The sequence below is a fragment of the Aotus nancymaae genome, unplaced genomic scaffold (assembly GCF_030222135.1).
Source record: "Aotus nancymaae isolate 86718 unplaced genomic scaffold, 86718_ANA_hifiasm-v0.15.2.pri h1tg000014l, whole genome shotgun sequence".
Taxonomy (NCBI): Eukaryota; Metazoa; Chordata; class Mammalia; order Primates; family Aotidae; genus Aotus; species Aotus nancymaae.
The window spans coordinates 54,413,322-54,427,040 of NW_026988425.1; the positions used below are offsets into that span (position 1 = coordinate 54,413,322).

General features: G+C 37.3%; 1 protein-coding gene across 1 annotated transcript in view; it reads right to left on the reverse strand.

The window, feature by feature from the left end:
• Positions 1-12,051, reverse strand: part of PDE4D (phosphodiesterase 4D) — a 1,389,427-nt gene extending 1,377,376 nt beyond the window's left edge. The window contains exon 1 of the mRNA XM_012457267.2: positions 11,989-12,051. The gene's annotated coding sequence lies outside the window, so the exon portion shown is untranslated. The remainder of the gene's footprint in view (positions 1-11,988) is intronic.
• Positions 12,052-13,719: the final 1,668 nt, after the last annotated feature.

A 13,719-nucleotide genomic window follows, 5' to 3' on the forward strand; every position in this document is an offset into this window, starting at 1 on the left:
GTGCCTTGAGCAGAATCTCTAACATCAAAATGGTCTCTCCCATGCCTCCTCCAGTTCCACCATGATTCCAGTGGCCTCAGCCCCTAGACCACACTAACACTGTCTCCAACATATTGTCCATTAAGTTAGAATTAGTAGATGCTTCCTGCTATTGCTAATATTTGGATTGTTTAGTGACCACATCTGGCTTTTCATCTCCTTCCTCAGCTGCATAATCAATTAAATTCTCTCTGGTTCAAACACTTAAGATGATTCATCTTTTTCTGGGTGAGGGGGACCATTATTAGTCGCATTTTCCAAATTAGACAATTGAGAGTAGTTTGCCCAGAATTACAGAGTTATAAACTGGTAAATTTGAGTCCAGTGATTCTTAAGTCATACCTGTTGGCCACTACATTATATTGTCTCTTCTTAATGAGACAATGTAAGAATAGGCAATAAAAAAGGATAGAAGTATATAAGAGTCTCCTTTCTACCTCTGCTTCATGAACAATGATCCCCCATATACCTGCTATCTTGCTGCCAATCCTTCCCCAATGGACATAGCAAGGGATTTGGTCTGGACTGTGAGTTTTACTTTGCTAAGGGATCTAAGTTTATAATTCAATCAATAACAATAGAGTTATCTATTCATTAGTTTTGGTTGATTTTTTTTTTCTGGGCCCCTTAAATTTACTGTTAGAAAGTGAATATATCATGACCTCCCTTAACTATGTATCAATCTCTTATATTATATCAATGGTCTATTAGATAAAGGTATTAAGGTGACCACAATGAAGAATCCATAAAGCCCTTCTGATTCTCTACCAAGTACTCTTTCTACAAAACATTTCTCTTGCACTTTATCCTATAACCTATGCAATGAATTAATGAAATCTTTATGCAAGAGTTGTTCAAACTTTCACCAACTACCTCAGTCTTATTACAAAAGCAACACAGGAGGTAAGTGGCACACATGAGATGAATGGTTTAAACACACACACACACACACACACACACACACACACAGAGAGACAGAGAGAGAGATAAATTTACTCAATTTTAATTGATCTTAGTATCTACTCACAGATTTTTTTTAAGGGGACCTATTTATGCAAATAAGAAAAACACACATCTATATAGTCTTCTATAAAGAGGTTCAACAAAATTCCAACCAAATTTTAACATAGCTTATTCACTGTGTTCATTTGCTAAAATTTAAAATAAATTATGTTGATTTTCTGATTAAAATAATAGACATATTGGAGAAAAAATGAAAATACAAAGAGTGTAAAGGAGAAAATAGAAATAATTATTCAAATCCTAGAGATAATCTTTATTAATACTTTGACTTGTTTTTTTTTTGCAATCTTTTAACTTTTTATCTTTTTTTACATACTTGAGATTATACTATATACATATTACATGTACGTATATGTAGTTTTAGGTCCTACTTTCTAAAAAATTCACATTATATTAAAAGAATTTGTTCATTATTTCAATAATCTTATTTATATTTGTTAAATAGTTGCATAAAACTATAGCAATGAACCTGCCACAAATTATACCGCTACTTGAATATTAGGTACTATTCAACTTTGTATTATTAATAGTATTTCTGCAACTATCCTTATGCCAAGATGACTAATTTCAGATTTTTCCCTAGGCTAGATTCCTAAGATAGGATAAATTTCTAAAAGTGCAATTACTGGGCCAGGAGAGTAAATATGTTCAAATGCTTGAAACATATCATCAGACTGTTTTCCAAAATAATCCAAATTTCCATTTAAACAATAAAATCACTGAAGTACTTCTGAAATATATCCATAGCTTCTTAACAAACCTATTTTCTTTATTTAAATAAAGCAAAGCTTATATCCATTGAGTAAAATTCAAAGCTACTCATTCAATTAAGAACTTTAAATTTATCACTATTGTTTTCTTCCACTTACTTTATTTGAGTTTATAAAATATTTAAAAATACATATGCAACACGCATGAGTTTGTAATAGATTTTGAATTTGCCAGGATGAATTTTTCCACTTTCATGAAGATTATGGTAATGCTGAATAAGTTTTTCATTTATCTATCTTATTCCTACTGACCTTCCTAAGAGAAATTCAACTGGAAAGTTTTCCTAGGTACTGAGTGGCTCTGACAGTCCAGAGCATGTCAGATGTTAGTCCTACTGGTGACATTCTAACACAAGGTGAAGAAAGTAATCTGTTGACATTCAGAAAGCAATAGGCAGAAAGGAAAGCTACAATTTTCTCTCTATATTCACCTTGTAGAATTTTAGAAAACGTATTCAGATGCTGTTCTCTAACATCTCAAATTACCATTATTTACTGCCTCTTATCAAAATGACAGGGAAATTTGTTCAATCCATTTCCCATGGTTTTGCAAAATCTCTAGCAAATTGCCAGTCTAATATTTATGGCTGTGCCCAATCTACTGGGCAGTAGCCATGACTCATGGTGAGATATTAAGCAACAGCCATGATGCAGGAATCAGAAAATGCATCTTCTGGTCTCAGCTCTGCCACTAATTGTGAGGTCTGAGCCACTCACAGCATCCCAGAGTCTCGGTTTTAATATCTAAAATAGAGTCTGGAATAAAGGGGACAAACACTCTCATTTGCTCTTACATTTCATGATTTTAATTTGAGTCCTTAAGAAAGCATTGTTTTTAATGCTAATTAAGTATTCTTCCCACATTTCTATAACCCAGTTCCCCTTATGAATAAAATTACAATGATGATATTCTGTCAACTTTGGGAGTGACATAATATAGGCTAATTATTTAAATCATTAATTCATTCCACAAACAAGTGCATTGTTCTTGGTACTGGGCTTGAAGTGTTGAACTAGAGAGAAGTGTTTTCTGCTCCCACAGAGCTTATATTCTGAATTGTAAACACGTGAACAAAAAAACAAAACAACTTAAGTCAGACAATTAAACAGGGTGATGGGCTAGAGTGATTGGGTGATGGCAAACTTGCTATTTTCAGTAGGGTGGGCAGGGAAGGTCCCTCTGAGGGGGACACTTGAGCTGTGAACTGAATGATGCATAAGAGCCAGTGTGTCCATGGCACTGGCAGAAAGAATGTCAAGTGAAAAGGCCCCAAGCAGGAATGAGCTCTGTTAGTTCAAGAAACAGGGAGGGCCAGTGTGGCTGGAAGTTAAGGGGCAGGAGAAAGAGTCGGTAAGAAAGAAGATTCTTAGGAGGCAGATCATGCAGACATTTATAGAAAACCATAAGGGATTTTGCTTTTAATCTAAAAGCAATGAAAAGTTGTAGAAAGTCTTAAGTAGAGGACTGACATGACCTAAATTATACTTTAAAAGATCACCCTGGCTGTTTTGTAGAGAATAGATTGCATATTTTATTTCCAGTAATATACTAGAAAGGACTCCCTGTTCTCTCACAGAAATATTGAAAATACTAGTTTTTGTGAAAAATAACAAAAGCACTGGATAAAATATTCTAAAATATTTAAATGCAGACATGATTTAGAAAGGAAGGGAAATGCCCAGACACCAAAATCAATGAGAAAGCACAAGTCTAGACAGCTAAATGCACTACTAAAGCCAGCTGCTATCCTGATAGCTTCAGCCCACCTCTCATGTCCTGGAAGAGTCAGCTACATATCATTCCTTGCACACTAAGAAGTTCACCTGCCATGATGGGAAAAAGTAGAACAGAGGAAAGAAAATGCAAAAATCATTGTGGTGTTACATTGCAGGGAAAAAACTCAGGATTACACAAAACCTCATAGAACTGCAATCTGGACCTGGCATTCCCTTCTCAGTTGCTTTCTACTATTTTTGGAATAAGCACAATCAGCCCAAGAGATTAAAGCTGGCCTTTGAAATTAAGTGGGCATGACCTAAAGTACTGTCTGCCTACTCTGCTGAGGTATATGCCCATAAGCCCTACAAAGGACACAATAAAAACTCAAGTGTTGCTTAATTTGACTTGTCTCAGTGAAACAACAGAAGTCTTGGTATTGTCTCTTGGCCTTCAGGAGTGAATTTAGGATGAATATAGGGTGAATAAAGGTGTGGGGCAAGGTGAATATAGGTGTGTAGTGAATATAGGTATGGGGCAACTAGTTCAATATGTCTTCCCTTTAGCCTGCAAATTCCTTTCAGGTAGCAAACAAGAACTTGGGGAGCAAAACTCAACAATGATTCTATGATTCCTTCTTCCTTTTCCATTGTTTCTCCTTACAACTTCTCATCTGCTGCTCCAAACATAGAAAAAAAGTCCAGCAGAGTATTAGGAAATATGGATTTATGGAGTGCTCCCTGCAAAGTAATATTAAGTTTTAAAAAAGTCTCTTGAAGCAGTAAATCTACCTCTGAGAACTCAAATTTTTTAAAAATCTCAAGTATAAAAATGGTCTATACATAAGTATTCCACACAGTATTAATTAGTCTTAGTAGAAAAAAAAATTTGAAACAGCTATGTGAACTATGACACACTTGATAGACTCATTATATATACATTAGAGTTGAAAATGCTTAGGAAATAATGTTAGGTCCAACTGCTCAAAATTTCATTTTTAATATGATGACTTTCATAGAACTCTAGAATATTTGTTCTTTTTTGCAGCTTGCCTATATTTTATACAGATTCTTTAAGGAATTGATATTACTTTTATAACTGAACATACATTTTAAAGACAAAATATGTAAAAATAGAAAACATATACCTTAATTTCAGTAACCTAACATTAGATAAGGAATGGAAAGAAATCTCATGCACAAATTTTCTTTGAAAACAGAATCTATAATTTCATTTGGCTAATAATCAAATTGGAGACCACTAGGAAAAAGAGGTAATACTTTTAATATTAATATAAATAGTGTTAATTATCATGTAGATACAAAGCAACATCTTCAAGGAATTACTTTTCCAAGCTGTATGTAAATTACTAAATTAAAACCTAATACCATAAAATAAATTTGGAATCAAATAGGTAAAGTATGATATAGAATGGAGCATAGCAAAACAGGAAAAAGTTGAATGCTTTAGGATACAGCAATGACAAATACTAGTAAAAAGCCCATTGCTCTTTTTCTCACATGCAGACTCTAGTTAATGAACTGCCCCAGCCACTGAACACATCTGACTTAAACTGAAGGAACGCTTGCATGGATATTTTTACATCAATTAAATACACCAAAGAAAAAAACTCGAACTGAAATAAAACTGATGTAATTTATATTACTATTGTTAATTAAAATGTTAAGGCTTTCCCACTTGGGATGAATAAAAACAGATCTTACAATTACAGACCTCCACATCTAAGGAAAATCAAATAGAGTCTGCGCGTACTTCTCAAGTAGCAAATACTTTTTATTTTCCTTTTTTCCTATTTGTACCATTCATCAGTAGGGCAAATTTTAAGATCAGAATCATGTCACTTTAAACTGTTAGCATTTACTATCTAAGGCAGAATTAAAAGATTTCATTTCAAGCCAAATTCCACGAATACAAATGTCAATCCAACCACTTACTTGGGCTGGGAGAAGGTAAGAGGACTTGTTCTGAAATTGATAAACACAATCCCAAAATAAAAGCTCCAAATGATGAAAGCAACGTTTCCTCAAGCCATTCTTTCCAATGGAGCTGATAGACCCTGATTTTTGTGATAACTAATAGGTAATGGAATCCTAAAGCTTTTTGAGGTTTTCTTTTCTCTTTTGTACATTAATATTAAAGTCATCACCAAGTGAATTTTTCAGGGTGGCAAAAATATACGTGCACGTATTAGTACGTGTTTTGAGAGGAGAGTGGTTTGGGAAGCAATTGTTATACTTGTTGTTTAAAAAAATGTAATGCCCACTTCAGATAATAACATCGATGAACAGATTGCCAACCAGTTGGAATACAGGCCTAGGTTTTGAACCACTTGAATAAGCCTCCTAAGTAGGTTACAGAGTCATTCATGGAGATTATAGGGAAGGATTTCAAATAGCACCATCTGTTAGAACCAGCACCCTGAAAATATTACCCTAGCCAATTATCACTTCAAAATACCACAGGAGTTCACTCCACCTGTGTTGGAACAACTTGGCTACAACCCATAGTTACATTCTGGCTCCAGCTTTGTAAACCATGGCTTAGGTTTGATCGAGCCCATCAGTCAGAGTCTTGAGACACTAGCTGCTCCTAGGTGGAGTTCTGCGTCTTCCCACAGATGACTCCTGGCAACCTCATACTGGACAAGCCTTCAGGCTTTCCTTGTCAAGATCTTTTCTTCTAGTACCTCAACTCTAACCTACATCCTTTCTCATCTCTCCAGGCTAGGAGTTCTCCACATATGCTGCCCATTCAGATAGCAACTGAGGTAGGCCAGAAACTTCTCATGCACTGGTTACCTCCTGAGCCATCCACGGAAAGGGTAACAGCCTAGATGCTTACAGGTATCCAGCAGGTTCCATTCAATGAGTGAAAAATAGGCCAAATACAAGATATCAGAAATGTGTGGATGGTTAGAGGCCAGCAAATGCAGGCTCCATCTAAGGATGACAACTATTGCTCAGTCCCAGGATGTTGTCAACATGCAAGGTACAGGACAGGTGTGGCCGAATGGTCTAACTATTCAATATACATGAAATAAACTAATTTTCAAATTTGGCTCAACTTTTTTCTGAAACTGTTTGGGCCAAACAAAACATCTTATTTTAGAGTTTTTATGGTAGTGAAAGGGTCTTGATTCAAGTTTGTGGCTCTAAAAACACCTAGACTGTGACCCCAAAAAATCCCTATTCTGTTTCCTCCTCCTAAATTTTTGTCAAGAACTTCAGCTGTTATAAGCATTTCTCTGAGAACACTAGCCAAGGTTCAGAGGCTTTGTGTCAAAGAATTCCAGCTTACACCTGCTATTGTTTCAGTAGATTAAAAACTACAACAAGCAGATAAAAGGGTCTCAGGTGCCATTGCTGATGTCACACAGCTGAGTATGTGCTCAGCCAGTTTTGGCAGTATTTTCTGAAACCCAGTTTAGTTTCCTGGATCATCCAGAAGTAAAGGTGAGAAATTCCATTTGTGGCCCTAGAGAAGAAAGCCTCAGCACAGAGCCAAAAGGCCACAGTGATCAGTAGCATGGTATAACCCTGTCTAGCTCAGCCTTATGGCAGAGATCACCTACTTTATGGCAGATTAGTTGACCACTAAATATCCACTCTTCTTCTTCTCCATTAGTAGCAGAACCCCATTTTTTCACTAGGCATATTTCTGCTTGGCAAAATAAACTAAATTCCCAGGCTCCCTTACAGCTTAGTGAGGCCATGTGACGAAATTCTGGCCAAAAAGATGTAAGAGGAAATATTGCATGGGCCTCTGAGGAAGGAGAGTCCTTCTCTCCTTTTTGCTGGCTGGAAATCAAAGGTGATATCTAGTTCTCTAGCAGCTATCTTGGATCATGAGTTGACCTTGAGAATGGAAGCCATGTGCTTGGAAAACAGAAAACAGAATGAGAAGAAAATTGGGTCCATGATGACCTTGAAGAATGCCAGCACCAGAACACCTACTTTCAGACTTCTTTTAACATTATAAACATGTATGTATGTATTTAATTCACTATTTGGAAATGAATCAGCATTACTGTAGCTGAATATAATTATGAAGCAATGTATAGTCCCTCGCCTTGCTGGGTCATCTTTCTTCCACCTATTTTATTTATTTGTTTATTTATTTATTTATTTTTAGAGACAGGATGTCACTCTGTCACCCAGGCTGGAGTACAGTGGCATGATCACAGCTCACTACAGCCTCGAACTGTTGGGGTCAAGCAATCCTCCCACCTCAGCCTCCCAAGTAGCTGGGACTACAGGCATGCACCACCACAGCTGGCTAATTTTTTTTGTTTGTTTTGTAGACATGTGGTCTCACCATGTTGTCCAGGTTGGTTTCAAACTCCTGGCCTCAAGTCAGTCTTCCACTTTGACCTTCCAAAGTGCTGGGATTACAGGTATGAGCCACAACACTTGGCCTTTTTTTACCTTTTTAAACTCCTACTGTGAACTAAATTCTCCTGTATACTCAAAATTTTTCTAACACACCTCCACCTTAATCAATACATGCCATTTCCCTGATAATACAAATTTGCTCCCAAGGCACAGTAGTGAGCTTCCTTTTTGCCTGTCTATTCAGCTTAGCATGGCTCACAGTTACTTGACAGGTTGCATTTGTCTCTTTTCTATCAAGACTGACTAGAATGCACAGTCCCTCTAGAAAATGATGCTGTTGACCCATCATCACTAAAGAATTTTGAGAAAGTATTTTCTGCCATCTTTCTACCACTCTCTTTGCTCAAAGGCATATAGTATGACTAGGCAAGACCAAGAGTGAAAGCTGAGGCCACAAAAGAGAGTAAAACTAAATGGCTCACCTGGTGATAGGACCCACTGCTTTGGTTTCTAATTAGCCCTGTGCCTTAAGCCATAGAAATAAGCAACCTTACACGTTAGGTAGAATATTGGTATTTTCAATCTCTAGTCTGAATGACAGGACCCTGAAGGCAAAACATTTCCTGTGGAGATTCTGCATTTCTTCCTGCTCTTGCTTTTATAGCTCCAACTACTCAATTTTGTTGGGCTTCAAAGTACAGTTCAGGGGATATTTTATAAAGAAAGTTAATGGGCCTGGGGATATGACCAGTGTAACTTATTGATTAGAGGGAAAATATGGAATATTTATAAACATTTTGTGATGGATTTGAAAAAGACACAATTATATTTGTGATTATTTCTAGGGGTACTCCCACAAATTTCCATGAAATAACATAATGCTCAATGACTTGACATTGAAACAATATGTAGGAAGCATATGGTCCAATGGGATATTGATTATAGTTCAACTAAAGATAACAGAATCCACTCTAGCTATTTTAAGAAGAAAAACATTTAATACACATAACTGAATGGCTTAGAGAATCACTAGGGAGGGCTGAATACATCTAAGTTGAGCCTTCAGAAATAGTTCCCAAACCACACCACAGAAATGGGCTTCTGGAGAAACTGCTACCTCTTCTAGGATCAGGAAGCTGCCTGCCACCTTGGGTTGCTGCCAGTTCCATAACCACAGTGCCTTGCCACAGTTAGAAAGCAAACACCAGGAGTGGTGGCTCATGCCTGTAATCCCAGCACTTTGGGAGGCAGAGGTGGGTGGATCACATGAGGCCAAGAGTTCAAGATTGGCCTGACCAACACAGTGAAACCCCGTCTCTACTAAAAGTACAAAAATTAGCCAGCTGTGGTGGTATGCATATGTAATCCCAGCTACTCAGGAGGTTGAGGCAGGAGAATCATGAGAAACCCAGGAGGTGGAGGTTGCAGTGAGCTGAGGTCACGCCACTGCACTCAGGCTTGGGCAAAAGAGCAAGACCCCGTCTCAAAAAAAAGAAGGAAAGGAAAAAGGAAGGGGAGGGGAGGGGAGGGGAGGGGATGGGAGAGGAAGAGAGGGGAGGGGAGGGGAGGGGAGAGGAAGAGAGGGGAGGGGAGGGGAGGGGAGCTGCTGACACAGCTGCTACCACTGCCAGCTCCCAAATCATACAGTGCTCACTATGTTCCTCACCAGCACAGGTGATACCTTACACCCTGCCTCTTAACACTCACGCAGCTAGCAAATAGGTCCTGGACTTGTGCCAGTGTTGAGAGCAAAGCAGCAAGATATGCCCATGGCCCCGCATGGTAGATGAAATAGCAGAAGTTAGTCTCTGCTTTCCTTCCACCTACCAAATCTCAAAAATCAGTACCTCTGGACTCATGTCAACTAAGGATGCTTGACAAGCGTTCTAGGGAGCAGAATTCCCCCAACAGACTAGCATTTTCATGGATTCACACCTATCTCCAGGGAAGACTAAGAGATAGTTCCAGCTTTCACAGGACCAAGGGTACAGTAGAAAGAAATTGGAATGGATTTTGAGAGATAATCCATGACAAACACCACAGAATAGTTTACTTTTAACATGTCATATTAATATATTAGTAAGTACATTTCAAATACTTTATATGCACACAACACTATATATTGACCAAGCAGTCAGTAACATTTGCTGAGAAATTCATTGGGCCAGGGTCTTCAATTTTCATCTCCTAGAGCACATAGCCATAGCATCTAATCCATTACATTTTTATACTACCATTCACAGGATCATATTTAAGCAGCCGCTGCATGAATGCTTATTAATAAGAATGAAGATCATGGTAACTATTCCAGAAAGTTTTATAAAAAGATATATATTCTCCCAAGAATCTTAATAACTGAGAGAATACAGTACAAATATGAACGTCTATGAACTAAGTGACAGAAATATGAAAAATGTTCCACACCAAACCTTGAAACTTAGTTATAATTACTTTAGAGGTAAATAATTTAGAAAGAAAATGGGGGAAAGTAGGTATATTTGAATCATCACTCCCATTTGATTATTTACGAAACATCATTTAAGTTGCACTGACCACTTTTATTCCAAAGTAGCAAACACAGAAATACTACAAAGTAAACAGAAGTTCATACAAGGACCAAAGTGTGTAACAGAAAACAGCAAGGCACACTAGCAAATACTGTGAATTGGTTTTCAGACCAATGCTGAGATGTGTTAAACTGAGTTAAGTTTGGCACACAGCAGATTCTTTACTTGGTAGTGAAGTCTGGCTCAAAGCAGCCTCCATACATAGCAAGCTGTAATCTAGGAGTATACCCTTGTAACCAAGCAACTGATTCTCAGCCAATCATAGCAGCCAAATCCTCAGTCAATCCCAGGCTGAAAGTTGCCAAATTATGCCCACATAAGGCAAACATTGAATTGCACCAACAAGGTAATCTCTATATGTTATTTCCTGTTTTCTGGTTATAAATTAAATCACCACACTTGGATGGTGGGGTATTCTGAACCATCTTTAGTCTGGGATGCTTCCCAGTACTAGGACCTTTTTCTTGCTCAAATAAATTTTGTTAAATGTAATTGGTCTCTGGGTTAGTTTTCTTTTATTTTAATGTCACTGAAAAAATAGTTCAGGACATTTATTTCATTCTGTTGGACACTGAAATTAATATGCTTGATAGTAAATCACTAGGGAAAACAACAATTTGACCACTAATTAGGCTACCCATTTGGCAGAATCTGCTCTCCAATATAACCAATTTGCAATAAATCATGCCGAGAAGGCAACGCTGGTGGTAAGAGCTATATACTATGATTGCTATTCCCACAGCAAACTTAATACAGATGAGAATTACGGAAATGCCATGTAACATAGGAGGAATAACTAATAAGTTTCCTGGAAGCTGTTTGTTCATTCCTGTTTATATTTGTTTTTATTTTTACCATAACTGAAACACACAAGATCAAGAAATTATGTACCACTACTGCACTTTGAAAATTCTATAACAAGTTCAAAGTGTAATAATCAGGAGGCCAAACCTAAGGAATGCCCAAAATAACCTTCCTTAGGTTTGGTCTCCTGACTAATACTTTCCCTGCACTTTGCAAATGTATCTTGTTGCACATTAGACTAGTACTCTAGTGTTCATAGGCACATATCTACATCGTCAGCAAGAATATCTGGCTGCACAACTGGACAAGTTGCGTGATGATAACCTACATTCTCCACAGTCTCCTGGCAGAGGGCCATGTATACCTAGATATCAAACCACTAGTACATTCACTCTTTGGAGTTCAGGTTGACCCCTAAGCTCCTTGAACCAGTCCCAAGAATAGAGAATTTTCCCAGACATGAAAAACCTTTTAATCTACAACTGACCCTTGAACAAGGTAGGGGTTCAGGACACCAACCCATATGTAGTAAAAAATTCAAATATAACTTTTGACTCCTCAAAAACTTTACTAACAGGCTACTCTTGACCAATAATATAGTCAGTTAGCACATATTTTATATATTATATGTATTATATACTGTATTCTTATAATAAAGGAAGCTAGAGAAAGAAAATGTTATTAAGATAATCATAAGGAAGAGAAAATATATTTACCACGTATTAAGTGGAACCAGATCATTCAAAAGGTCTTCATCTTCATCATCTTCACATTAAGTAGGCTGAGGAGAAAGAGAGAAAAGGTTGCTGTCCCAGGGGTGGCAGAGGCAGAAGAAAATCAAGTATAAGTGGACCTACACATTCCAAAACTCTGTTGTTCAAGGATCAACTCTACTTCACTGTGCATTTATCCCTACATCTAGTCTGGTTCTCAATTCAGAAGAATTTGAAAATAAGTTCTCTCTCACATTTACTAAGAAATGCCTCAGAAGGGGTCCTCGGAATGCTCCCAAGAGAGTGAAAACACCACAGGGAAGTCAATAATTAACTGGTCAGGAACCTCCAGAGCTGCATGTTGGTCTCATAGATCCAGAGCTGCCCTTTTATCAATCCCCAGGATCTTCAGTATTACATTCCCATTAATATTAACAGTGTTCTCACTGACAATACAGAGTGATTATCATGTTCTTGCTGGCTCTGCTTATTGAACAGCCCCAATAATTACCTTGAACATTTTATTATCAAGATAAAAATGCAGCATTTTACCTAACCAAGTTGTCAATGCTTTTCTTCAAATGCCATTTGCCTTACTCCTCACGTATATAAATAGACTGCCTTGGGCCATAGTTCTTATTTTTATATAACTTATAAATTTTAAGAAATCCAGATAGTAATATTACTATCAGCATATTCACATCTGAATGATAATTGTTATGAATACTGTGCTTTTCTCTGGCTAAACCAGTATCTATCTATGATTAAAAATGTCTGATTTGAAGCCATTTGACATGGCTTCCACCTTCTTCTAACATTTATTTTGAGAAATTTACTAGTTCTCCTTCTTTTCCCCCACTTTAAAAAGTTATTTTCTCATCATTTACTATGGGAAAAATAGTACTGAATATTCAAGTGAACCAAAATGAGTGAGTAAATAAATGATGTTGATATTGATGCTGCACACTAAACTTGTTTCATTTAGCTTTCATCACACTTGTTTGATTAACAGCATATATCAGCAGGGGCCCCATGGCTTGGAAGCACTAGAAGCAAGGAAACTGGCATGTTGGTGCATCATGTCTGGCAGTGCTGGCAGGGCCTCTGTGGCTCTATTACTGCTATTCATCTGGCACGCAGCTACGGAACTGGACACTCATGCCCATCAACACAGCTACTAGCTCCAGTGTCATAAATTTGCTGGTGATGTTTTTACAGGTTAGGGAAAAAATGAGCTTGATAAAGAAAAACACTACAACTAGAAACAGAGGTAGAGGAAAGAAAAGCATTTCAATCCCAGTGGAAAGCAGACAGAAAGGGCAAGGAGAGGGTACAAGAAGACAGATGTGTTGCAGCAGTACCAAAAAAAAAAAAGCAGGGAATAACTGAAATCAGAGGCCAGGGAGCTGTCCCACAGGTTAGGTGAGGCCCCAAAAATCTAACTTTCTCACATTGCTGTACCACAGAACCAAGCTCTTCTCATAAGCCTCTGCTACTAAATAACTTTTTGAGTTTCATTGTATCTATGAATGCAGAACCAAGTTGTGCAGTGAATTCATTTTTAAACTATCTCGCTTATTTTCTGAGTTATCTTTGTAAAAAAAAAAAAGAAAGAAAAAAGAAAAGAAAGAAATTCACTCCTGCTCTTTCAACACCTATTATGAATAATCTATGCCATGCTTTCTTTTCAATTTATTTATCTATATTCAATTTTCTATTAGCTACAATTTCAAC